Source organism: Leptonychotes weddellii, chromosome 12 (genome assembly GCF_054177405.1).
Source record: "Leptonychotes weddellii isolate Sample4059 chromosome 12, ASM5417740v2, whole genome shotgun sequence".
Classification (NCBI taxonomy): domain Eukaryota; kingdom Metazoa; phylum Chordata; class Mammalia; order Carnivora; family Phocidae; genus Leptonychotes; species Leptonychotes weddellii.
This window is the reverse complement of record NC_138380.1, coordinates 63,070,602-63,097,617: the sequence shown is the minus strand read 5'-3', so window position 1 is coordinate 63,097,617 and position 27,016 is coordinate 63,070,602. Positions and strand designations below refer to the sequence as shown.

The 27,016-nt window shown below is 40.4% G+C and overlaps 1 long non-coding RNA gene across 2 annotated transcripts in view; it reads right to left on the bottom strand.

Moving 5' to 3' along the window:
• Nucleotides 1–2,565: 2,565 nt before the first annotated feature.
• LOC115940026 (uncharacterized) overlaps nt 2,566–27,016 on the bottom strand; it is a 25,823-nt gene continuing 1,372 nt past the window's right edge. The window contains exons 3-6 of one of the 2 annotated variants that reach the window (XR_004074810.2): nt 11,786–11,936; nt 9,549–9,684; nt 8,436–8,554; nt 2,566–4,640 (exon numbers count right to left, since the gene is read on the bottom strand). This is a non-coding gene — a long non-coding RNA (uncharacterized LOC115940026). The remainder of the gene's footprint in view (nt 4,641–8,435; nt 8,555–9,548; nt 9,685–11,785; nt 11,937–27,016) is intronic. The other variant, XR_014139348.1, reaches the window with a different exon arrangement.

Sequence of the window (27,016 nt, the reverse complement as noted above, 5' to 3'; positions counted from 1 at the left end):
TTGCTATCACTGTGAGCAATAAAGAGCCTTTTGTTTCTTACTCAGGGATTTTTTTTTTTTTTCTTGTCTTCTACCAGTATCCATGAAACGGTGGTGGTCTCACTTGCTAGCTTGCAAGTAGGGTAAAAATCTCAAAGCCTTGACAGTCCTTAACAAGAAGCACTTAGGAAAAGATGCACAGAGATGGAGGCTTTTACCCCTCACATAGCTTCTCCTGATGCTTTCCTTCAGGCTGAGGCTGGAGAGGGCAGAAGGTGAGGGCTTTCTGGGGTACAGGTTCTCGGTGAATTATAGCACACTAGTGCACTGCAGACCCTTCCTCAGGGTAGAGTTTGGGCTCAGTATGTAAAATGTACTTGTGCTGCAACTGAGGACCTAAGCCCTTATGGTGATGTCCATCAGATAGGATGCTGGGCTGACCTGACTGTGCAGCGCAATATGGAATAGAGTATTCCTCACTGAGGGTAAGACAGGAGAGCTTAAACTCAATCTCGCAGGAAAGGGAATTGAGCATTCACTGGAACAAACCTTGCTTCACAAAGGGGAAAGTATTGTCAGAGCATTCAGAAACTTGATTCAAGTGGAGACTGGAGCTGAAGGCCCAAAGTGTGACTAGTTGAAGAGGATAGTCACTTCAGTAATTTTTTCAGTTTTCCAAAACTTTTCCCTTTTTTTGAACTGATTTTTCATCTTTTCAAGGGCACTGCCACCTGATTTAGAATTCAATTATTTTGTGTGCCACAAAGACATAAAGGTTATAAACCACAGATCTAGAATGTCCCCAGCTATGGGTTGTGTGGGTGTTGCCAAGCCCAGTGTCTGCAAGGAATCCTCCACCCCAACCCCCGGGAGGTCTATTCTCAAAGGAATCAACAGGCTACACCAGGGTCTAAATATAGAGCTGAGCAGGGACTCTTGGGTGGCTCAGTCGATTAAGCACTACCTTCGGCCCAGGTCATGATCCCAGGGTCCTGGCATCGAGCCCCGCATTGGGCTCCCTGCTCAGCGGAGAGTGCCTGCCACTCCCCCTGCTGGTGCGTGCTTTCTCTCTCTGACAAATAAATGAACAAAATGTTTAAAAATATATAAATAAATAAATAGCTGAGCAAATAGTACTTACCCAGTACCCTTTTACTTGGTACACCTTCCTTGGTGTCCTTTGAGACGCAATGCGAAAATGGGAATATGCCCTCTCTCAACACTCCAAGCTCCCCTCTCATTCTCAAAACTGGCTCCATGTACATACTATCTGAACAGAGTTAGAGATTTATTCCCGGAATCCCAGGATCCAGCCCTGCATCAGGCTCCCCGCTCCATGGGGCATCTGCTTCTCCCTCTGACCCTCATACATAAAGCTTTGCCAGTCACACCTAAGGGATAAGATAAGAGAAAACGCATCTCAAGAGTCCTTGCCAGAGGCAGAACTCCAGGAGGAGGTCTTGGGCCTCTGGAGAGAAATCCCAAGATAAGAGAGGGATTCCACATACCACAGAAGTAAGTGACAGGATGCAAGGAGGGCCGAGGATAAATGGGCGGCACTTAAGCCTGCCTCACCCTGTGAAGAATGTAGGAGAGCTCCCTCCCTGCCAGTCCAAAGGACTTGCTGCCCTCACACATTCTGGTTTCCTCCCTAATGATAAGGTTAAAAAAAAAAAAAAAGCCTCCATGCCTATGAAGTCCTAGAGGTTGAGCTATAAGGAGTGACCTCTGTCAATATCCAGAGAGCAAAGAAAAGTGATTTCTCTTAGGAAGAACCTCACTCTTCACCTTTGATTAAAAGTACAAATAAATAAATAAACAAACATAAATATTTTAGGTTAATGTGCTAATTGACCACCTGCTATGTTCACAGTTGTCCTCTGTAAAGGAAAACCCAGCTGTCTTTCTATTGAAGATGCGTTAAATAAGAAAGCCCTTTCCAGGAAAGTCCAATTTAAGGATGGCTCTATGTTCTAATGAAGACTTTTGACCCCTGGGAAATATAAGAAGGAACATCCAGAAGTAGTGATATTAGATTTTCTACTTTTTAATCCTGACGGGAAAGCTTATTTTGAAGAATTTCAATTCTTCATGCAAATATACAACAGATGACAGAACTGAGTAACTGTTAAGAGCTTAGCTCTTCCTCGGCAATCTTTTCAGGTTTTGATTCCCTATTAAAACTCAATTCTTGGGGCACCTGGTGGCTCAGTGGGTTAAGCATCTTCCTTCAGCTTAGGTCATGACCCTGGAGTCCCACGATCCAGCCCTGCATCACGCCCCCTGCTCAGTGGGGCATCTGCTTCTCCCTTGACCCTCCCCAATCTCATGCACACTTTCTCTCTCAAATAAATGAAATCTTAAAAAACAACAACACTCAATTCTTAGGTCCACTTAGAGAGAGAAGGAAGGAAAAGAATGTCTCTTGCTTCAAACTCATAATGGCATCCAGCTCTGCTTTGCCCACTTTAGGTAGATTGCTTGGTTTGGATGCTTACACTATTTTTTCTGGAAACCACTCGTACTTCTGGGTTGCACTCCGAAACCACTAGAAGTCGTCTGGCTGAGAAGGAATTAGAGTCCAAGTACTTTTTTTATGGCTTTATTTTACCTGCTCCTCCTGAGCACCCTGCACTTTAACAAACACAGAAAACACATTTATTGACAACTTTTTACAGTGATGTCCTACAGGAAGATTTTGTTGTTACCCACTCTTTCCCAAGTTTTACTGCAAAAGACGAAGCCCTGCTGAATCCAGCTGGTGACTCCCATGGAAAAGTTTACCACAGAAACATTTGCAATCAGTTAAGACTTTGGTCCCATAATGCTCAGCAAAGGAAGTTGAAGACAATTCAGAATGGAAATAGAACTCTATATGCCAAACCTTAGAGCTAAGTTTTACAGCATCACCCTTGATAGATGTGTGTTTATCTCATTGTTTGGTGCCCAGTGAATGGAGATGAGTATGTCTTTAAGATTTTTATTCACTACGTTTGTGTCTGCATCTGTATAGAACATTATCTTCCACTTGGCAGGTCACCTAGACTTGCCCACATCTGGTTCTGCTTTCATTTCTCTGACCCTATTCCTTTCTGGCCAGCACTCAAAAAGAACTACAAGTTTATAGGTGCCACGGAGGCATATGGTTGAAGGGAATCTTTTCTCTTTTCCCAAGTTCCTATTTCTGTTTTGATTTTTTTTCCCCTTATTTTTCACTTAATTAGGAAGAATTACAATTGAGTGGAGGCTTTTATTAATATTTGGGGAAAATGACATGTTAAAGAGGCATTTTAGAGTGATCTGAATGCTTGAAAACTTTATTTTTACTGCTGACTACAGACTATGTTGAGAGGCAGTTCTTTACTGAAGGACCAGGGGCTTCAGGGTTGGGCAGAGTCAATTCCAAATCTAGTTCTGCCACTTGTTGGTGACCTGAATCCTGGATTTTCTGCATCTGTATTTACGTGATAAAAGGAAGTCAACATGTTTAGGTTGTTGTGAAGATTAACTCTAAACGCATGATAAGTGCCTGGTAAAAGGGAAGTATTATTAATGAAGAGTAGCTCTTAATATTTAGCTGCAGTAAAATGCAACATTCTGATCATACTCAGCAATTAAAAGGAAAACGTGCTGGTTTTCATCTCTGTGAGATCTCATTATTATGTAGTGGTTTTCCATTAGGCTCAATAGAATGTCATTGCTAATAATAAAGGCTGTGAAAGCTTACTGAGCCATAGAAGTTTTATTTGCTTAATGTGAGAGAATAGGCCCAAGGACAATACATTCATGGTTTGGGAAAGAGAAACAGATTACTAGAAAAGCAATAGCATGCCGAACATGTCAAAGAAAAATACAGCACTGATAAACATGAAAATAAGTCCTGGTACCAGGAATAAGGCAAAACCGTGATTTTTTACTGAAAATGCAGGGAGTTGACCTTCCAAAACAGACAAGATTAGTCGAAGGAAACCATTGTCTATCTTACTGCTCTAGTCTCTTGATGATAATAAGCTTTCACTCCCAAGTGAAGGGAAAGGAAAGGCTCCACCTAGGTGTGACCAATGCCAATCTCAGTTAACCATCTGAGGTGGCCAAGTGGAGTCACCTCAGAATGTTAAGGTTACTGTAAAATATAACACCTGTGAGCAGTAAAATCAAGCACAGAGACCTCTCTACACTCACCTAGGGTAGCCCTTGACATAAAGGAAAATGAAGTTTAAAAATAAAGAATTTGAACAAGATCTTCAAACATGACAGATTTGAGGTGGTTATTTCACTCCTGGAGTCAAGTAAGATATATTGTATGATTCTGATAGGATTTACATAACCGGCTGGATTTCAAGTTTGCTTCTTCATGTGGGTGATGGTGTTCGCTGCAGCAGGGGAGAAAGCTATGATTTGTAACTTTAAAGCAGCAATTATTTTCTATACTTCCTAACAATTTCTCAGGTACCCCATGACAGTCACACCCATCTCTCTAAATTCTGTAAAAATATATTTTGTTTCTTCTCTCTCTCTCAGGTGAAGTTGACTTTCATAAGGAAAGACAGGGATGGAGGTAAACATTGGAGTTTGTCTTTAATCAGTTTTCCTTTCTCCTATTTGGTATCGCTTACTTCCCTCTGGGTCATTTCAATGAAATTAGACTTCACCATGCCATCCTAAATAAAGGAAAAGAGGAGTATGAATTAATGAAGTTTGGGTAATATAATTCTTTTAATGAAATTCAGGTTTATTGCTTTAAAGAATCTATGGTAATTAAAACTAGACTGAGAACTGCTTCGTTGAGATTCAAATTTAATAAATAACAAAGCAAGATTTGCAATTAGATTATCATATCCAGGCGCCAGCCCAAGTATTGCCGACGTCTGCGTATCTTGTAAGTATACTATTTTATTCATTTATTCATTCATTTTTCCACACAAACTTATTGAGCACGTATTATTTGCCAGGCCGATGCTAAATGCTAGAGATAGAATGGTTAACAAGAGAGAATTGCTTCTTCACCTGATTGCATCTTGTATAACTGGAAACATTTTTCTTCTAATTAATCTTTCCCCTTATGATCTTATTTACATGATTCCATATATTCATATAATCACAAACTCACAATAAGTCTAAATTAATGAGGCTTTTTCCTAGGTTTTTTTTCCCCCTCCAAGGGCAGAAACTGATCAGCAGCTCTTTCTTTTTCTGCAGCCTTGTGTCTTAAAAGGTAAAAAACTATCTCAATCTGTTTTCTTTTTCTCTGACAATTTGCAGGAAATAGGTGACTTTTGATCTGAAGAGACACGTCAGGTTAGTCTGTTCCTTATTTCTGCTGTACCAATTATCATAAAAGTACTAACAAATAAGCTAAGAGAAGTATTATGAAGTCAGGCAAATATTGTTCAGTAAAAATGTGGCGGAAATCCATTTTGATGGAAAGAAGCTAAAACCTCCAATAGGTCACAATAATACAGCTGTCTCAGGTGGAAAGTGACTTTGGAAAGTTACGGTTATGCACACAAGTGTTACATAATGTTTAGTGTTCAGAAGTTACATCTGTCCCTCAGCACTAACAGTAAAGGGCACAGAGTCCTATAAGGAGAACTGAGTCTGGCGGTCCCATCTCTGCTGTGACCTTGGGTCAGTGGCCTCATCACTTAGGGATGCAGCATACTCAAAAGCACAGTAGTTGAAATCAGAAGCCTGATTTGTGACTGTGGGCAAAACTCTTTCCATCAGTTTCAAATGATGAGGTCAGGGCAGAAGTTCTCTAAAAGAATCTCCAGGGGCACCTGGGTGGCTCAGTCGTTAAGCATCTGCCTTTGGCTCAGGTCATGATCCCAGGGTCCTGGGATCGAGCCCCGCATCGGGCTCTCTGCTCGGCGGGAAGCCTGCTTCTCCCTCTCCCACTCCCCCTGCTTGTGTTCCCTCTCTCGCTGTGTCTCTCTCTGTCAAATAAATAAGTAAAATCTTAAAAAAAAAAAAAAAAAAGAATCTCCAGTGTTAGCGTTCTTATTTTCTAGAATTAGAGTTAACATGAGAGTTGTTTCCCAGGTTGGGGAAAAAAAAAAAAAGATGGCTGTGGAACAGCACCTGCTCACTCAGCACTCTCCTTTTGGGATCGTCACACTAGACCATCCAAGGGCACAGGAGAATGTGGTAATAAGCCCATGTCAGGGGTTGAAATGTGTTTCCCACCCCCAATTTGTATGTTGAATCCTAACCCCCAGTACCTCAGATTCCGACCTTATTTGAAGATAGGGTTCTTAAAGAGTTAAAAGGGAGAGTTTAAAGAGTTAAAATGAGGTCATTAGGATGGCTGTAATCCAGTGTGACTGATGTCTTTATAAAAGGGAGAGATTTGGATGTAGAGGTACACACAGAGGAAAGGTGATGTGAAGACACAGGAAGAAGAAGACAGCCATCTGCAAGCCAAGGGGAGAGGCATGGAGCAGATCCTTCCCTCTCTCAGCCCTCAGAAGCAATCAGTCCTGCCAACACCTAGAACTCAAACTTCCAGACTCCGGAACTGGGAGACGACAAAATTCTGTGGTTTAAGCCATGCTGTTTGTGGTACTTTGTTAAGGCAGCCCTAGCAAACTAATACACGCCATGAGCTAGTTCCAAGAACACAAAAGGGGGCCTGACTCTCCCAAAGAATAAAAAGCTTGGATCCTAGACTTCTTACCCCTTCTAAACACACACCCCAATTTGCATGTTGCCCCCTCATGGCACCAACTTTGTCCCAATTCCCCAAAGCTGTCAATAACCACATTTTAACAAGATAGAAATAGGCTGATGTGATATCAAGGATTTCTCATCTGATTTGCCCACCCTCATTCTCTGCCTCAGAATGGTCTCCTTTGTAAAACTAGTTGGTGGGATTTGATAGTGAGGACCTCTTTTAGCTACAATATCTGCATAAGTGTATGTGGCAGGTAATAGGATCCACTGAGACAATTTGAGAGGAGGAATGATATGATTAAAATGGTGCTTGAGGAAGATCAATGACAAGGCAAAGGAGGGATTAGAAGAGAGAAGTAGAGGTTGAGAGACAACAATCATTGTAATTGTTCAAATGGGTGATGTGACCAAATAGCCAACAGAATTAGATCAGATCAATGAGTGATTCTCAAACTTGAGTGTGGGCCAGAATTGCCTGAAGACCTCTTAAAACATAGATTGCTGGACCCCCCACCCTTCGGGATTCTGTGTCATTAGGTCTGGGGAAGAGGACCAGAATTTCTATTTCTAACAGGTTTCCGAAGTGAGGCTGATTCTACTGCTTTAGAGACCACACATTGAGAATCCCTGGGCTGGATTGTCACAGCCATGACATTCTAGAGAATTTGGACTCCAAGTTTAGGTTAAAAAAATTTTTTTTTCAAGTTTGGCTTTTGGCAAGAACAGGGTTTGTTTATTTATGCTTTCGATTTTGTTTTTTGGCCAGAATTATCCAAGCTGTTAAATACACAAGAGTACCAACTCAATGATAATTGATTGTGCAAAGTTCTGTCTGATGTGGGGCCATATTAACCAGGAATTAGAGGCCTCAGATTTTAAAACTGAAGGGGAAAGATCATGAATTGGTGTCCTCAAATCTGGCTACAGTCTTAAGTTAAAAACGTAGGTGACTACCAATCCTATTCCTCCAACTTTCCTACCCCAATTGAGAATCACTGATTTATAATTTGCAAAGCCTTTTCATTTGATTTTCAAAAAGCACTGGTGAATTCACAAATAATGGTTCTGTTCATCATTCTGTGGATGTAGGCTGAGAAAGTATTACTCCCAGTTTACAGATTAAAAAAGGAGACTCAAAAGGATCTTGCCCCTCTTTCATTTTTGTTCTTGCCAGGATTTCAATAATTTTCCAAAAAAAGATTAATGTTCCAGCTCCAGAAGTTTCTCTTAACATCTATAATAGAAACAATATTGGACTGATCATTAAATTCACACAAGCAATTTAAAGCAAATCGCCACAGAATTAAGGTCCATTAAAAACAGCCAATCAGCCCTAACGGACTTCTCCATTCGTAAATTATGGATTCTGCTTGAATATTCATCCTATCACATTGATCAAATTTCTGTTTCTTTCTTCTGTGTTCTTAGAATTAATTTCATATAAAGTGGCTTCAAGCTACAGATCCAGCAAATCGTCCCTTGTTAAATGAGGGGAAAATAAGCTTCTTGTTTCTGATTTTCTTCAGGTTCACAAAGAGAAAAATCCCAAGAACTGTACTTTCTATTAAATCGAGAAGAGAGATGTGTAATGAGGAAAGAATTTTGTTCAATAATAGCAGCAGTGCCACATAGCTGACCAGCTGGAGCCCAGCCCAGCTGCGGCCCCACAGCCCGCCCTTCCAGGGAGAAGCCAGCGTGGCTCAGCTGAGGTGCTCTGACAGAGGGCATTTGCCCTCAGCCTTCCATCCAAGAAACCAGCCATCCCTTTCTATAGCGGTACTTACGCATTCAGAAAACTTTACCATCTCTCTCTCTCTTTCATTTCCCAACTCCCGTCCTTTAAATCAGTTTGTCTGGGCTCTCACAATGAGCACTGTAGTGTATTGGATCCATCCAGATGATCCTTGGATTTAAATGAGAAATGAGTTGTTGTTTTCATTTCCTTGGGGACTTAATTTTACTCAAAAGATGAGGGTTACACACTGACACTTTATCTTCATGAGAGAAAGCAAGAGAGAGGCACACACACAGAGACACAGAGACAGAGAGAGGGGGGCCATTCTGAGATGGATGTTTCGACCTCTCCTTCCTGATTGCTATTTAAAGCGCTTATTCTAACTTGGAGAAAATGTAATATATAGTTCCTTAATGTGTTTAGTTAAGGACCTCATGAATCATGTGGATTTCTCCACAGCCTAAGTGGCTATTATGCTGACCCAAGGGTGTGCCATTTTGTGGACACTTCATCTGTGTGTCCCTGTTTATTTGTAGCGAGCAAGCCCAGTTCTGTAAGACACTGATTAGAGAGGCAGTGGAAGTTGTTATCTACTGTAAATTGCATATAGCACGAATCTGCCAACCGGTGTTCACATAATTGAAGATGCTGAGCTCTCAGACTTGATTGTGATTTTGGTTTGGGGCTTCCAATTCTAGCTCAGCCTCTCAATAAGTCCAAGACTACTCTTTATCCTGAATGATTCCTTTTCAGGAACAACACTCTAACCACAAATCCTGGAGACTACATACCAGTTGGTGCATTTAAGACTTGCTTTTCAACTATAACAATGTCATCTTTAGTCCTCTCAAAACTAATGAACCAACGCTGCTTCCTTTGCTTACCACTGGATTTCAACTTTGCAAGGAATTTTACTAAGTAGAGAGAGGCAGTGGGGGGTGGTGATGGTGGTGAGTTAGCACGAAGCAGAGCTTTCTTACCAGCTGTTATACATCAAGAAGACAGACTTCTGTAACCCTTTCCTAGCACACTAAAGCCAGACGCTCCGTGCTGATAAAGATTTTCCCTTGAACACATACACACAACATAACACCACGAACTAATTCATATTTAAATATGATTAATAAAACGTGACACTGTTTGTGTCTGTGTTTTGGATTACCGCAGACAAGTGTGAGAACACAGAGGCACTGAACAGGGTTGGTATCATTGACATCCCCAAATGGCACTGCTGTTTGCTGGTTTCTCAAGGAAAGCCACTCTTTTCCCACTGAGATGTAGATCAAGAAAACACCAATCTGAAAAGTATAAAGAAAAAGCCTAGGGTTAGACTTGACCTCGGTCATATCTCAAAAGTGTGCTCAAGGGTTAATTCCAGGGCACCTCCCAGGAAATGACAAATGTTTCCATAGCCCAAGTTTTGCTCACTCCCTGGCCCCCAATATCCAGACTTCCAGGCTTCAAATAGTTAGAAAAAGTGTTTGGTTTGAAATAATTCCTGAGGTTTAGCTTGTCTCACACACCACATTCTTTTTGCCCTCCTCCCCCAGCCCAGTTTTGAGGAAAAGGAAAATGGCTTGGAATTCTGATGATAAACTTTCTTAAAATTGTCCACGTTGCTTGCTGAGGCAAACAGTGATAATAATAACAACAACAACAATAATAAATCTAAAGCATAGGATTTCTGTAGTTGCTAAATATTTGTCTTCAATTTAGAGATATTTGTCTTTTTTTTTTTTTTAAGATTTTATTTATTTATTTGACAGAGAAAGAGGTAGGAGAGGGAGAACACAAGCAGGAGGAGTGGGAGAGGGAGAAGCAGGCTTCCGGCGGAGCAGGGAGCCCGATGCGGGGCTCAGTCCCAGGACCCTGGGTTCATGACCTGAGCCAAAGGCGGACACTTAACAACTGAGCCACCCAGGCGCCCTTTGTCTTCTTTTTCACACCTGGAATTCTTACTATAGTTTTCATTTTGCAGTTTTCCATTTTAACTTAATTCCATTTCACCCTACTCCCGTGAAGACATCAAATATTTTGTGAAGCCCAAGGTCCCTGGATGTACCAAAACCTTTAAATCAGTGTCTGTAAGCTATTTTTTTAACTTGTAGATGCCAGGAGCCCACCCCTAAAAAATTCTCATTCTGACCTGAAGCCTTAGAAAGTGTAATTGGTCTTCCAGTGATATTAATAACAGAACATGGCTTAGAAAACACTGCTACATAGTGTATCCCTAAACACACACACACATACACGGTACTCCCACTAAATGACGACCATCAGAGAAGAACAGTCATCTTTAAGAGTTCTATTTGGAATTCTGCTGCAGAGGATATCCTCTTTTTCCTTTATGCTAAACTTCTTGAAAAAGTGGCCAGTCTGCCTCACTACTTCTTACCCCACTGCCCACTTACACTGGGTACAACCTAGCTTTCCTCCTCATGATTCCTAGATCAGTGGTCAGTGACCTCCTAATCATAAAGTTCAATGGTCTTCTTTAGTCCCTTGCTTCTTAAACATACTTTCAGCCTTAATACTTGACCATCTTTACCTCCTTGAAGCCCATTACTCCTTTGCATTAGGAGCTCTGCTCTCCTTCAGATGTCTTCTTATCTCTTTCTTTGCTCTTTCTCTGTATCCTCATATTCCTTCTGCTGCAAAAAAATTCCTCCCAGAACTGCCATTGGCTGTTTTATTTTCCATCTCCACAAAGTCTCATCTGGCAAGCTTATTCAACCCCGCAGCTTCAAGAGCACCTCATCAACAAGAGCTCCCAGATCCCTCTCTCTAATTCTGACCTCTCCCCCATCTCCATTCCTCTCCCTCTATTGTTCGCAAGACTCCCTCATCCGGCTCTTCCACTATACCCCCAAAACAACATATTCAAAAGGGAATTAATCTTTTCTCCCAGATCCACTGCTCACATAGTGTTTTTTGGTTTCGTAAATGGTAGCTCAATCCTCTCATCTGTTGGGGCTCTAAGCTCCACATCATCTCTGACTGATTCCTACACTAGCCCACAACATTCAAACAGGGATCTAGCCCTGCTGATTCTTCCACCCAGATGTCTCCAATTCAGACTAGAAATTGTCCTACTGCCAGACTAGAAATAATGTTGCATTTTAAATAAGGGGAAGATTTTTTGAGAATAAGAGTATTCAGTAAAAGACTCAAAATGCTCAAGATGAGACTTGAACACTCCTTGAAAGACAAGGAGGATTTCAATAAGTGAAAGGAGATATGGAATGGAATCTGGTAGAAAGATCAACATGGGTAAAGGTGCAGAGATGGGCATAAGCATGACATGTGCATATATACCAAGGATATGTTGGACTAAAGCCAAGTGTGCTTATTAATCTCCAAAAGTGGCTCCCTAATAACCATGATTCCAGGTGATCATACCTTATGCCGTCCCATCTTCTTGAATCTTAGTTGGCACTGAGGCTCTCTTTGTGATTTTAACATGTAGTGTAGGTACATCTGCATCACCTCCATTCTATGGCTAAGACAGAAGAAGTCTCTCAGCTTCTGCTTTTGTCTCTTAGAACACTCTCTGTGGGAGGCAAATAAGAAAACCGACTTCTGTGCTGGAGATGCCACATGTAGACATTTCTGTCAATAGTCCCAGTTGAGCCCAGACTTTCAGTCATCTCTGTTAAGGCAACACATATACCACATATACGAACAAAGCCATCTTGGACCCTTTGGACCAGAGCAGCTGCCGGCTGAACCCTGAGTGACCTCAGCCAATACAAAGTAAAACAGAATAATCACCCAGCTAAGCCCCACTTGAATTCCTGAGCCATAAATCAAGAATTTGTTGTTTAAAGCCACTAAGGCTTTAAGGCTAGCTTGTCTGGAAAACTCTCTTAAAGTTCTCTTAAAGCCACTAAGGCTTTAAGGCTAGCTTGTTAGGCAGCAATAGATAACCAAAGCACAAAGGTGAATTTTGTTGAGTAGTAGAAAATAAGATTAAATATGTATGATGTTTCCAAATTATGGAGAGGCTTAAAAACGTCAAGCAGAGTGGCTCTTTTTGCTGATATAGGATAATAGGGAGTAAATGAAAGTTTTGAGCAGTAGAATGATAATCATAGCATTGTGCAAAAGATAGTTTGGCAGAAACACACAAAATGCATACATGAATGGCAAGCATTTGACAACCTAATATAAAAGATCTAGGGTCTAAAATTGGGTTTGTTGATACCAAAAAAGTTATTGAACTTGCTACTACCTCAAGGGATTGTTGTGCTGGCTAAATGGGTCATATACATGACAGTACTGGAAAGCTCATTCTGAATACCATATGAAATAAATTCTTGTTAGTCAGACGAAGGAGGGACTAGAGGCATCAAAGCAACTACAAAGTTGGAACAGCAATCTGCAAGTTGTGTGAAGCATTGCTTATTTAGGATAAGGGATTTGGTCCCTCGCTAGCCTTATTTCCCACCACTTCCTGCTACGTAATTTGTACCCTAGCCCCATTAACCATGGAGGGTGGCCTCAACACTCTGGTTCATACTATACCCCCTACCTCTATGTCTTGTCTTTCTCTTCTTATCTACCATGCCATCCTATTCCTCTTTCAAAACTCATTGAGAGGTTTGCTTCTCTTATCGACTTTTCCTTGACTTTCACAGTTTGAATTAATAGCTCTCTCATTGTGGCCTCCACTATACATTGTACTCTACAATAATTCCCCATCATATTAAATGGCATTTGTTGATTTATGTATTTGTATTTCCAATGGTACTACACTCTGAGCAGCTTTGATTATCTGACACAGAGTATGAGACTTAATCCATGTTTTTCTTTTCTGTTTTTATTAACTAGAACATTTGGGATAGTAATATAAGAAGGTTGAAACAAGTGGCATCTTAAAGGAAAAAAATAAGATGTTACGATTGACTGAATTTTAAGAAGAAAGACTATGGAAGAATCACAGGTGATCCTGAGGTTTCAGATGTACAACTGAGAGACCATTATGGTACAAAGAGACTCGGGAAAATACAAAGATTTTGGACATAATGGAAGAATTTTGCAAAGTTTAGATGTGAATATGTTGAACTGAGAAAATGGCAGAACATGCAAATAGAAGTATCCAGAATTAGTTGTATATATAAGGCTAACATTGAGTTCATAGAACAAAAGTCAACATTTAGTGGTGGTGCTTTACATTAGAATGATGATATTCAGTTACCTCCCTGTTAAAAGATCTTCTCAGAGCAATAGTGTACAGAGAGGGGAGGAGACCCATCTTCAGGGATCAAGAGAAAGAAAGAGGTTATAGAGGGAAACTGAAATGGGTCAGTATTCATAAGACTACCAGTGGTGATTTCACAGAAACCACAGTAGCAGTTGCCTGACAGTCAGCAGCAAATAATGTCCTGAAATATACCAGGTGTAAATCTAAGTTGAATTCACAAGTCTGCCTTTCTCCCTTCTTTCCCCATATTTATTAGACACCGTCATCCACTCAGTGTTCCAAAGGACATTTAGGAATCATTCACAATTCCTCCCTTAATCCTGATATTCTCTCAGCAAATTCTATGAACTTGCCCTTGAAACACAATTCTCCTTCTCCTCCTGTCCAACCCACCACCACGTTATGTGATACAATTGCTTTTCAACTGCCTGGCTCTAATCTCAACTCCCCAAGATCCATCCTTCCCACTGCCAGAATAATTGTTCTAAAACACAAATTAAACCACAGAATTGCCCTAGTGAGGATCCTTCAATAACTTTCCATTCCCTACAAGATAGACCTTTGCCCTCCATGACATGGATGCTGCCTACTTGTCTACTTCTCTTCTGATTCTTTGCCATAAACAGCTCCCATGTTCCATCCATGGGAAATTATACACAGGTATTTCAAAACAATATGCTTGAGAGGGCATTTATCATTTTCTCAAGCTTAAATGCACTCTTCTGCTAGGATTCTCTGTCTCAGAAATGTTATCACAGGACACCTGGGTGGCTCAGTCGGTCAAGTGTCTGCCTTTGGCTCAGGTCATGATCCCGGGGTCCTGGGGTTGAGTCCCATATCGGGCTCCTTGCTCAGTGGGGAGCCTGCTTCTCCCTCTGCCTGCGCTCCCCCTGCTTTTGCATGTGCATGCGCGCTCTCTCTGACAAATAAATAAATAAAATCTTAAAAAAAAAAGAAAGGAATGTTACCACAAGGCAGAAAACTGATTGTCACATCTGATTTTCTCTTTTCCTGATTCTCATATCCTAAATCCACCTAATTCTCTTCATCCCCAATGTTATCACCCCAGACCCCACTACCAATCATCTCTCATCTGGAAAAATCTCTTAAAGTTCTCTTAAAGAGCCTTGTGCCATTCACCCCTCTCCAATTCATTCTCAAGACCACAGAGAGTTATCTTTCTAAACAAAATTTGATTGCAGTTAGAGTTAGAGAGAAGGCTAGGGTTAACATTTGGCTTAGGGCTTAATATTCTTCAGTGGATTCTCATTCCTGCTAGAATAAATTCCTTGAGATGCCTTTCAAGGCCCTCTCTGATTGTCTTCTGGCTAACCTAGAGCACACCTCTGTGGACTCAACCCCTACCTCACCCATCTCCCTTCCCTTAGCTAAATGGCACCCATTTGTTATGGACTGAATGTTTGTGTCCCCACCAAATTCAACTGTGATGAATAACCCCCCAATGTGATGGTATTTAAAGATGGGACTTTTGATAGATTGTTAGGTATAGATGAGGTCATGACAGTGAGGCCCCCATGAAGGGATTAGTATCCTTTTATGAAGAAGCAGAGAGACCAGAGCGCTCCTGCTCTGTCTTCCATATAAAGAGAAAACAAGAAAGGCAGCCATTTACAAGACAAAAAGTGGGTGCTTACCAGGAACCACATCTGTAGGCACTTGACCTTGGATTTCCCAGCTTCCAGAGCAGTGAGAAATAAATGTCTGTTGTTTTATTCGCCAGTCTGTTGTATTCTGTTATGGCAGCCCAAGCTAAGACACCATTCTCATTCTGAGTTTGACATTTCCCCAGAGTCCTTCCTTATGTCTCATGGCTAGATCAGGGCCCCTGCCATGTACTCCCATAGCACCCCATATATTTCCTGTCAGATTCATCACAGTTTACTGTGCAGACTTGTTTAATGCCTGTCTTTTCTGCTTGACTATAGATCATGAGAGCAGGAACCCTCTTGCTTTAGATTATCAGTGCCTGTCACGGTGCCTGAGACATAGTAGGCCTAAAATACTGAGATATAGAAGGCATAAAATAACTATTTAATAACTAAATGAATAAATAACTTGATTGCACCATGCTGCTATGCTTTTACATATTCTTGTTTATTTCCTGCAGTACCAACCTAACAAACCCTCACCCATCAATAATCATCTTCTCCTCTTGGAGATCCACCTTAATATTCTCAGACAAAGTTAGATACCTCATCTGTTTTCCTACAGAAAGACCTCTATCATATTGTATTGTTTCTCTCTCACACATCCCCACTAAATTATGAGCAACTTGAAGACAATTATCTTCTTAAGTATCCATTTCTCCTCAGGCCTATGATTCAAGACATGTTTGCTGAATAAATGGATAAATGATTCACTTGAGAAAGAGGTAGGTTAAGTAGTATTTCTTCCAATATGGAGGGATGGAGCTATCCTAACTATTCAGTGATTCCAGTTCTTCATTACCATATTAGAAAGGTATCATCAACATAAAAGGAGCAATAGTCTATTTTTTTAAGATATAGAAAATAAGGGTGTTAATAGTCATTTTACATTAGGAATATAACCTTTAGTTAATTGTGAGACTATTCCCCCAATTCCTTATTATTCACTACAGTACCTCTTTTAACCCTTTCTTTATTTTTAAAAAGAACTGAAGTGGTGGAGATTCCTTAATGTTCTTTGGGGGAAAAAACCCATCTAAAACATTAGAGGTCATACCGTTTTAAGTTGTGTTATAAGTTTCCACTATTCTTTCTTAAAGAATTATTTTTCTATTTGTAATTCTTTGAATTACCACTGTCATTCTCTGACTTCACTTTCTACAAGTATTTTGGTGATGAAGTCTATAGGAGATTTGAGTTCAAGAATTGGTGAACTGCACTATTTCAGACGTTTGCCATTGTCTGGTCACAAGACATTGATGGAACCACTTTATGTCTCTGGAATAACTCCATTATGCTTCACATGAAGTGTGGTAATCAGGACTGTAAAAATAGAGCAAATGGTCTCTTAAATCCCTTTTGCTCCCCACTCCTGACATGGGCTTTCATACCTGCTGAAGCTTTATCTGGAAAGTTTCCTCAGCTTGAAGAACATTTTGTATTATTTGAGACAATAATATATAGTTCACATTGATTTGCTGTATTTTTTACTTGTCTTTCTCATGAGATTGTGAACTTCCTTTAAAAAAAATTGCTTGAGGTAAAATTCGCATAAAATAAAATTAACCACCTTAAAGTGTAAAATCCAGTGGCATTTAGTAGCTCTACAATGTCGTGAGACCATACAAATATATAGTTCCAAAACATTCTCATCATCATAAAAGGAGACCCATACCCATTAAGTAGTCATTCTCTGTTGCCCTTTCCCCCTAGCCCTTTGGCCACCACCAGATCCTCTGTGGATTTCTCTATTCTGGATATTTCAAATAAATGGAATCATACATTATGTAACCTCTTTGTGTCTGGCTTCCTTCACTTGGCATAATACTTTGGAGGTTCATCCTTGTAGAAGCATGTATCAGTACTTTATTCCTTTCTGCCGATGAATAAAATTCCATTGTATGGATATACCACATTTTGTGTATCCATTCACCTATTAATGGACATCTGGGTTGTTTCCACATTTGGTTATTGTGAATAGAGCTGCTATGAACATGTCAGCTTCTTAAGGACTGGAATTATTTATTTTGATATCCTTAGTGCCTAGATAATTGGTTAATCAAAAGTCTATTGAGTTATAATGATATAAGTTAATGTTTTTAAAGAATATACAAAGACAAGCTCATAAACACACCACACACAAAATCCTGCTTCTCCTCCCATCTTCTTCATCTCTAGTAATGATACCAATGTCCCCTTAGTATCCAAGGCAAAAACTTCTCTATTTTCCATATTTAATTGATTATCAAGTCCTATTAATTGTAAATCTTGAATATCTCTCAGATCTGCCCCTCTTCTCTCTATCTCTACTGCTTCAGCCTTAGGTTAGGCCTTCATCATCCCCGCACTATTACAATGCCTAAGTGATTTCCCAGACTCCTGGCTCTTTCTACTGCTCCTTGGTAGGGCACAAATTGGATGGTATCATATTCCTGCTGAAAACCCTCCGGTGGTTTTCCACACACTATATATTAAAGGAAGCCTCCTTAATATGGCACAAGATGCCCTTTATAGTTTTTCTTTTTCTTTTTTTTTTTTAAAGATTTTATTTACTTATTTTAGAGAGAGAGAGAGAGAGGAGAGAGGAGTGGAGGGAGAGGAACAAGCAGACTCTGAGCTGAGTGCAGAGCCTGACATGGGGCTCCATCCCATGACCTTGAGATCATGATCTGAGCTGAAATCAAGAGTCAGATGCTTAACCAACTGAGCCACCTAGGTGCCCCTATAGTTTTTCTTTAACTTACAATGGCCTTATTTTTTCACTGGTCTTTAATTATACCCTAACTTCTAACTCTGCATATGTATTTCCCCTCCCCCAATATGTCCCCTTCTCTTTCATGCCTCCATTCACTCAACAAATGTTAAATCAGTATTACCTCTGCCTGTTGACACCATGGTGCGTAAGACAGGCTAGGCAATATTGCCATCTGAAGTGGATAATTATGTGTTATTGAGCCTGTCCTGTGTATTGGAGGTTATTTAGCAGCATCCCTGGCCTCTATCCACTAGACACCAGTAGCACACCAGCCCCCCACCACCCGTGATGGTAAAAAATGTCTCCAGATATTGCCAAATGTCTCCTGGGGCCAAAATCGCCTGGGTGGGGTTTAGACCCAGTATTCTAGAGGGAAATTGTTATAGCATTAATTATTTTTTAAGTACAGATTATGGTAAATGTCATCTGCCTCTACACGTGTTATACCAGCTCCCTAGGAAGGGTTTTTCCTTTCCTTTTGGCCTAATGAATTCCTCCAAGAGTCAGTTTCAGTGTTTCCTTCCCCTAGTCAACCATCCCCAGCAGAATCAGTTACTTCTTTGATCCTGCCGGAGACTCCCTTAGATCTTATTAATACATTATTCACTGAATAAATGCAAAATATATTTGTTTTAATGAGTTAATGTGTTATTTTCTCCAGTTATGTAAGGCAATTTCTCCTCATGAGTTAATTGCCCCTACTTCAAATTTTAGTAAACAAGGGATGTTAGTATGTGCAGATTTAGTTTTGTATACTTTTTCCCAACCACAAAATTTTAGTTCCTGTATATAAGAATTATAAGTCACTCCTGTTGAGGATAATTAGAAGAAAAAAAAAAAGAAATTGGGTGTCGGGAATAAAAAAGTAAAATAAAGCAGATGGCATGGCAGTAACAGAGGTTTTTGCCTTGAGGCTTTAGGAAATAAGGGAATCTGAGGAGACATAAACCAGGACCTTAAAATGGCACTCCCGCAGCTGCAAGGAAGCAGGGAAGTGATATTTGTGTAAGAGGGGCCTGATGGCATGTGCTTTGGGGAGTTATCTCTGGGACTGAGGATGCAGGAGTCAACAATTCCAAATCATGAAATCAGAAAGGCATTGCGCATTTGGATGGAGAACCAGATACAGGGGGAAAAATCCTTTCATATGCATATTACCTTCAGCAAAGCAAAGCAAATTTATGGGCATTTCATTGAAATGGCAGGGGAGAAAGACCCTGAGAAATTTCTATTGAGCAAGAGATGGTAAATGGAAAGCAATTGTACCATAACCATTATTAGTAATTTAAGAGGTGAAAAATGTTACTGCTACTCTCTTTATTTAGCATGCTGTCTTGATGGTTCTACTTTAGAGATGATACAAAGATTTGTAAGGGTTTGCATTTAGTCCCTCCAAAACCTTATTTTCCCCCTTACATCTTAAGTACCTTGAACTGAAATATCTCCTTATCCTCACAATTGGGGAGACTCTGCTGTGTTTGTGACATCTCCCGAGATTGGAAACTATATCTTACCCTTCTGTCTATCCCCACATCTGCACCTGGCACATAACTGGAACTCCAACACTGTTGAGCATACAATCCAGAACAAGATGTGGCTAAAGGAACTAGCAAAACTCATTCTCTGCTCTCAGATGGAGACTCTGAAAGAAAAGTGGAGTTCGGGAGCAGGCGCGGCAGAAATGGACTCAGCTGCAGGCAATAGCTGGAAGTCAGAAGCAGGGAAAGCACAGAGATAACGAGGATGTGCTGGGCCAAGCCAGGACTGCCGTCAGTGAGGTCCTGCAAGAAGAAAGGCAGGTGTTGCCACAGGTGTTGGAAGATAGAGCCCTGGGGAAGCACTATTGCAGGCGGACAGTCTGCAACAGTACCAGACAGGAACATAGAGACACGGTGCTGAAGTTAGGGGCAGCACTCCGGTCTTCAGAGTGTTAGGAAAGGACAGTCAAGGGAGGGTTGCCAGGAGCATATCTCACAGCCAGTTCCCAACACTGTCTTGCATGGACAGTAACAGATTCATGGAGTGACTGAATGAATGGAGGGAATAAAGCCAGTCATCAAGGAAATAAACATATTATCAAAAAAGGAACTTGGGTACAAGAAGAGACAGAATCTATGTTGTAAGAATGGGCATAACATTTAGACTGGGCTTTAGCTAGAGGAAGCCCAGACAAAAGGAACAATGCCACAGAGTCAGATCCAAAGATTGGCAGAAAATGCTAGAACTGGAGCTTCTTAATTTCACCTTATCCAAGGACAGGGTGCATTTCCAGAGTCTGGGCAGGACGGGGTCTTGGGTCTTGAAGATGTACATAAATGGCCACAGTTATAAAATTGGGACCCTGTCAGGAAACCCAGTGGGGACTCCCAGGCAGGAACAATGACTTCTGCTACTTAGTCTAGCATCTTGCACATTCTGGGGCTCTGAGTAGGAAGATTTATTCATTCACCCTCTCTTGGGGTCTTCAGAAGGAAACTCCATTTTTTAAGGCTCTGGAGTGCCATTCTAATTCAAGTATCAAAACGTGCCTTGGGGACCATAGGGAATAGAAGCATATGTCTGTGATGTCAGTATACAAATAAAATGTTTCAAAACATCATCTGGGCCTTTGGGGGCATTGTCCAGAATGAGTCATGGATTTGCGGTAAACCATGAATCTTTCCTGCCTCACCTGAACTAATTACCCAGGGAATTACACCCAGGACCACAGAGTGGTGAATTCCAAGGTAGTGTAACAGGGAGAAGTTAATTGGCCCACAGAGGGACTGTGGCTACAGCCTGGACTTCATTAGCACCAAGTTCCAACCATGAGGCCAGCCACACTCAGCGTTCCTCAAGAGTTCACATATACCCTTCCTCACACATTTTCCCACTATAAATGCTGTTTATCCACATAAACATAAATAGAGTTTGGGTCAGCAAAACAGAACTGAAGCGGTCTTCCTTTGATGTTACAAATACTATAAATAAAAAATAATTAATAGCCTTTCAGGATGTTCAGATACCCATTCCCTTGAACCAAGAAGAATTAAGAAAAGAAGCAGCAAGTCAACAGATATATTGGAAAGAGAGCAAAAGTAGATGTGAATGGGGGCTTTCTGGAGTGATGGACAATAGAGAAAAGGAGTTAACATTTTCTTAACTGGACTCTCCCACCTTTGACAGAAAGGTGTCATGTTCACTCTATTCTCCATGATGCTAGATTTAGATCTAATTCAAGTTTAACCATAAGTCACATTTCTCAATACTAAATCACCTGGAGGGCTATTCAAACACAGACTACTGCTAAACCCATGTCCAGAGTTTCTGATTTAGTAGGTCTGGGATGGGGCGTGTGATTTGTATCTCTAACAAGTTCTGGAGTGATGCTAATATTACTGGTCCAGGGACCATATTTTGAGAACCACTGACCTGGAGAAAACCTTTAACTTTGTTGAGCCTCAGTTTTATCCTCTCTAAAATAATAACTAATTTTCAGATTGTTTTAAAGGCTAAATGCTGCAAAATATTTCAGGGAAATGCTAGTTGTTATTTTAACTTAAAGGAAAAATCAAGAGACTGGGAATCAGGAAACCCCCTGGTCACAGGTCTATAATAAGGCAGTTGGTCATATAACCTCTCTAGGCATGTTTCCTCATTTATAAAATGTATTAATTCATGCAACCTAAACTTACTGAATACCTGATGTGTGCCTGACATTGGCCAGACATTAAAAGTATGGTAGAAAACAAATCCTAATTCTACACATTTAGAATTATGATTATGTTTTGGATGATCCCTCAATTGTCTTTCAACTCTAAAATTTTATGACTTTATAATTAGAAAAATTAGCTTTTTCCTATTTTTCAATCTCTTTGTTCTTCAATAATTGGACTTGAAATGTTTATGAGATACCCAAGGAAAAATTAGGTGCTACTATTGGGTGAATAGGCTAAAACACACTCACGTATTATTCAAGTAAATTTCATGTGTTGACTGCCACTCTTACCTATCAATAAAAAGAAAATTTTAAGTGTGTGGATTAGATGGTAAACCAACAATGAAGAAAATAACCACAACTGGCATTTAAGTTCCATATTCTCCAGTGACATCATGCCAAATCAGTCTTCATTAACTGAGTAAATATTTGTTGACCATTTATTATTTAGCAGGCGCTATGCTAGGATAAAGGGTTGGAAGTGTGAGTAAAATGGGCATTGTCTCTCTGCTATTAATGACCTCACATTTAAGTGAGGTCAGTCAATGGACAATTAACTCCTTTCATTAATTAATCAATTATCCTTGTGAGAGCTACTAGATATTAGAAGTACAAGGCATTAGAAAATGTACAACAGGAAGATGCTCAATATCGCTAATCATCAGAGAAAAGCAAATCAAAACCACAATGAGATATCGCCTCACACATGTTAGAATGGCTAAAATCAAAACCACAAGAAACAACAGGTGTTGGCAAGGATGTGAAGAAAAAGGAACCCTTGTGCACTGTTGGTGGGAATGCAAACTGGTGCAGCCACTCTGGAAAATGGTATGGAGGTTCCTCGAAAAATTAAAAATAGAATGACCATATGATCCAGTAATTCCACTACTGGGTATTTACCCAAAGAATACGAAAGCACTAATTCAATAAGATATATGTACCCCTACAGTTATTGAAGCACTATTTATAATAGCTAAATTATGGAAGCAGCCCAAAGGTCCATCGATAGATCAATGGATAAAGAAGATGTCCTATGTGTGTATACACACACACACACACACAAAAAAACACACACTGGAATATTACTCAGCCATAAATAAGAATGAAATTTTGGCATTTGCAACAACATGGATGGGTCTAGAGAGTATAATGCAGAGTAAAATAAGTCAGGCAGAGAAAGACAAATACATATGTAGAATTTAAGAAACAAAACAAATAAACAAAGGGAAAAAAAAGACTCTTAACTATAGAGAACAAATTGATGGGTACCAGAGGGGAGGTGGATGGGGGGACAGGTGAAATAGATGAAGGGGATTAAGAGACATTTCTTTTAATGAGCACTGAGTAATGTATAAAATTGCTGAATCACTATAGGTATACATGAAACTAAATAACACTGTATGTTAACTCCACTGGAATTTTTTAAAAAAGAAAAGAAAATGTACAATGGAGACTTAATTCATTCTAAGGTATCCAGGAAGCCTTAGACAAGTCACTTCACTCCTCTAAGCCTGAGGTTTTTACTTGTAAAATCAGGAATAATAAAACATACCCCCCCGAGATTTAGATAATGATTATTGGAGGTTTGAGACAATTTACGTCAAATTCCTAAGCATAGTACCTAGCACACAATATAATAGGTAGTTACGATGGCTCATTAACTAACTGAAAGATTATCCATGCAGATAGAGAATTCCAAAAGTCAAGAGCGAATTTTAAACTCTAAAGAGTTCGTCAGTAATACTGTTAACTTAATTTGCTAGTTATTTTTAAAAGATGAAATATAAATTATATAAATTCTAAATATGGTATCATATATAATTAAATCTTTATAACTCTTTTTCTGTATGTGGTGTAGGGACCAAAGAGAATGTATCTCGATTCAACTTAATGGGTGAATCAATCAATTACCAACACCCAGAATCTTTCTTGCAACTGAAGTAAAAGTCTCCTTATTTCTTCCAGCTACTTGAAACAAATTGAAAAATATGAGTCTGGAAACCAAGCCAACCAAAGTTCTAATAAGCCAGAGTGGACTTTTGGAATGCATCAGCATTCTGGTGCTCTTCAATTTAAGGATATATCTGGAATTAGCTGAAGAAATATAATCAGCATCTTCTCAAAGAAGAGGTGGACTTAATTGAAAGCTGAAATTCGTGTGCCCTAATATATTCCTTTGGAATTATCGGGCTTAGAATAGACAATAACAAGATACCACAAAACAAATATATCCATACAATCTCTACACAAGAATACTTAGAGTCCTGCAGAAATAAAGAAGTGATTGTTTATTTCATATTTCTAAGCTTGAAAAATGGGGCACTGAATCCCAGATTAATTCCCCAGAAACTGACTGTGTCTACACATTTTAAAGAGAACTCCTGAAAAAAGAATGATCATTCACTATCAAGTAAAAAAAAAAAAAAATCTGTAAGCACGTAATTGCTCCTTGCTTCACTGCTAAAAAGCAAATTAGGAGGTGTATAATGTAGGAAGCCTAAAGAAGAAGAGCACTTCAATGGAAGTCTTTAGAATGGGGTTTGTGTTAAGATTAAACATCTGCTTCGGATGGTCTCTTTCTAACATACATAATTCTCTGCCATATGAATCCTAACATCATCCTTAAACTATACCCCAGCTCTCTCCTGACTCCTGTTATATTCCCGGTATAACTTCAGTTCTACCCCAGATGTGTCTATTACCTCACTCTTCCACCTTCTCATAGCTGGATTCCATTCCATTGAAACCATCTCACCAAGATCACAAGTGACCTCCAGACTGCTAATTTATGTAGTCTTTCTAGCCTTTACTTGACCTCTCAGAAACACATGAAACTTCAACACCCAAAAAACTACACTCTCCACCACCCTCCCCAAACAACCTGTTTCCTTGCCTTCTGTGATGGAGACACTATGGTTTTCCCGCATCCTGTGTGGCTATTCCTTCTCAGTCACCTGGATGCATTTTCCCCTTCTTCTGTCCATTGCTTATATGCTGGACCTCTTCAGGGTTTTGTCCTGGGTTTTTCCTATTGTCCACTTCTACACACACATACAACCTGGGGGATTTCATCCACTTCCATGACATCAGTAATCTAATGTCTTTGACTCCTTTGTCCATAAACCTAGACCAAGTATAAGTTTTGAACTTCAGGCCTATGTAGCTCATCTATGGAACATAACCACTTGGGTGGTCCACAATCACCCAACACTGAACTTGCCCAGATCTGGCCTCTTCGTCCTCCCCTCACCTCAGGTCTTCCCTTCAAATGTTTCCCAGCTGGATGGACTATGCCTCCACACAGCCAGTTGCTAAGGCCAGAAACTTGGTGACACTCCTCCAGTCCTCCCTCTCCCTCGATCCCCACAACCAAACATCAGACTACATCCAACTCCAACAGCACCACCTTGGTCCTGACCACATTTGTTTTTGGGGAGAATTACTGCTGTAGCCTCCTCACTGGCTCCTCTGTAGCTGAAACCATCTTTTTCGACGCACTCTCTCATTACATAATTTCTCTGCTTAAAATTATCCAAACACTCCCTATAGCACAGTTTAGAAAACACAAACACCGGAATACAGTTTAAACATGCTTTTGCTTTTTGATCTGCTTCCTGCCAAATCCACCAATCTCATCTCTAGCTCCTTCCTCTATTCTCTGTCCCCCCTCTCCCTACCCCCACCCCATCATCCCACCATGCCGAAATGCTTCCATTCCTCAGAACTCCCACATTTTCTAATGCCTCTGTACCTGGATCTCCCCCCACCCCCATCTCTTCTAAATCTTATTCATATTTAAGGCTTGAGCTTACTGCATTCTCCAGGAAGCCTTTCTTGACTCTACCCACCTAAGTCTAGATGAGGTGTCCATCTTAAATCCTCCCATAAACATCCTGTCCTTCTCCATGGCAGTCCTCTCCACACTCTCCTCTATCCTGCAACAGCCTATCAGCCAGCCTCCTTAGGGCAATGACCATGTCATTCTGTTTCCCAGTTATAAACCCCCCAACTAGTACCGTGCCTGGCGCAACACTAAATATCACTTGAATGACTATACATTTAAATGGTCAATGGGAACTGAATAACCCAACTGATAGGATGTAGGGCAGGAATCTCCATGTCTTCCAAATATCACAGAGAGAAGGCAGCCCTCAAACCTTGTCAGCTACCACCTTAATTATCAGCTAATCCCTTCTCAGCAATTGTTTGACAACTCAGCTCAAACTAGAATGAGAGGGTATTTTTGGGGTTTTCCACAGAGTGGGTCCTCAACAAATGTTTGAAAGGAGACATTAGTCCGATGCTTACTTTGATCCAAGAAAAGAAAGGAATAAAAGTGTAAGACAACAAGGCTTTATCAGGTTGTTCACATCCCCTTATCAGGCAGACTCTCAGGTCATACTTTAAGGTGTGGCCCCGTTTGAAATCTGTGGGATGTAGGAAGCTGAAGAGACCATCTGTTTTGCAACAGAGAATACTTCAGGAATAGGAACCCAGGTGTTAACTGTCAGGCAGCAGCAGACTGATCTCTGCCTCCCTTCTAACAGCCCTCTACTCCTCAGCCCTCAGTGTCTCCCCCTCTACTCCCTCACTCAATCTTCTCCTCCTGCTCAATCCCCAGCCACCGCGCCAGGCCCCCCTACACTCACACACCAGGCAGTCATCACTAGGACCATCCTGTAGGCTTTGGGTCAGCTCTCTTCCCAGCCCCACCCCCAGCAACACAAAAAGCTTCTCTCTGTTTGAGGCACAAAGTATTTAACGGAGATCTAAATGTAAACACTATCTTCCCCAATGAGTGATGAGTAAGAAAGAGTCAAAATAATGTATAAAAATGGCTGGGATGGCAGTCGGTCCTCCGCTTAAAAAAGAAAAATTCCCCTTTGGTTTTCACCATCTTTATTGTTCTGTCTAGTTTCAGGGCCTCCCACCAAACGCTAAGGACTGCCTGCTTCAAACTCTGCCACATCAGCAGGGAAGGAGCCTGGCAGCATTTGGTATTTGCATCAGCTTCCAGGAATGTGTTTCAAGTTATCAGTTTACTCTGCAGAGATGTTTTTCCTTTAAGTTTATAAATGTGTGCTTGAACTGTTACTTCTCTAATTTTCAAAAACTAGCTGAGCATTTTTTATGCTAAAAAAGAAATTATAGTCACACTTCCACAAAATGTTCTCCAATTTAAACTATCAGATTTGACTGTGGATTCCTCCTTGTAAAAACCCTCCTAGAACTGACCAGATACACTTTCAAATTCCTTCCCTCCAAATTACTTCATAAAGTCTTTCCAAGTTATCTCCCAAGTCAGTGC